The following is an 862-nucleotide window of genomic DNA, read 5'->3' as shown; positions in this document are numbered from 1 at the left end:
CTGTGCAGAAGCTTTTCATCCTGATGAAGTCCCAAAAGTTCATTTTTGCTTTTGTTTCACTAGCCTTTGGAGATGTATCTTGAAAGAAGTTGCTGTGGCCGATGTCAAAGAGGTTACTGCCTATGTTCTCCTCTAGGATTTTGATGGATTCCTGTCTCACATTGAGGTCTTTCATCCATTTTGAGTTTATCTTTGTGTATGGTGTTGGGGAATGGTCGAGTTTCATTCTTATCATGTGGCTGTCCAATTTTCCCAGCACCATTTATTGAAGAGACTGTCTTTTTTCCATTGCATATTTTTTCCTGCTTTGTCAAAGATTATTTGACCATAGAGTTGAGGGTCCATATCTGGGTTCTCTATTCTGTTCCATTGGTCTGTATGTCTGTTTTTGTGCCAGTACCATGCTGCCTTATGATCACTGCTTTGTAATATAGCTTGAAATTGGGCAACATGTTATCCCCAGCTTTGTTTTTCTTTCTCAACATTTCCTTGGTGATTTGGGGCTTTTCTGATTCCATACAAATTTTAGGATTCTTTGTTCTAGCACTTCGAAAAATGTCATTGGAATTTTGATCAGGATGGCATTGAAGGTATAGATTGCTCTGGGTTTAGAAATTAAAGAGTGGATAATCCACAGTGATGGTCCAGGAGCACATATCAAGGACAAGACTTTAAAAAGGCTTTTAAATACTGATCATCTTGATTTTTTTTTAATAACAGGTTTGGATCTGGTTATTTTTATTTTGTTTTTTAATGTGACATGTCAGGTCAAAAAGGTCAAGGGTCTCCCAGGGTAGTGACACACTCAGAAGCACCCTAGGACTTTTATTGTTAACCACAACACACACATTTTCTCTCTGTA

The sequence above is a fragment of the Leptonychotes weddellii genome, chromosome 2 (assembly GCF_054177405.1).
Source record: "Leptonychotes weddellii isolate Sample4059 chromosome 2, ASM5417740v2, whole genome shotgun sequence".
Taxonomy (NCBI): domain Eukaryota; kingdom Metazoa; phylum Chordata; class Mammalia; order Carnivora; family Phocidae; genus Leptonychotes; species Leptonychotes weddellii.
The sequence above is the reverse complement of the archived record's forward strand: the minus strand, read 5'-3'. Positions refer to the sequence as shown.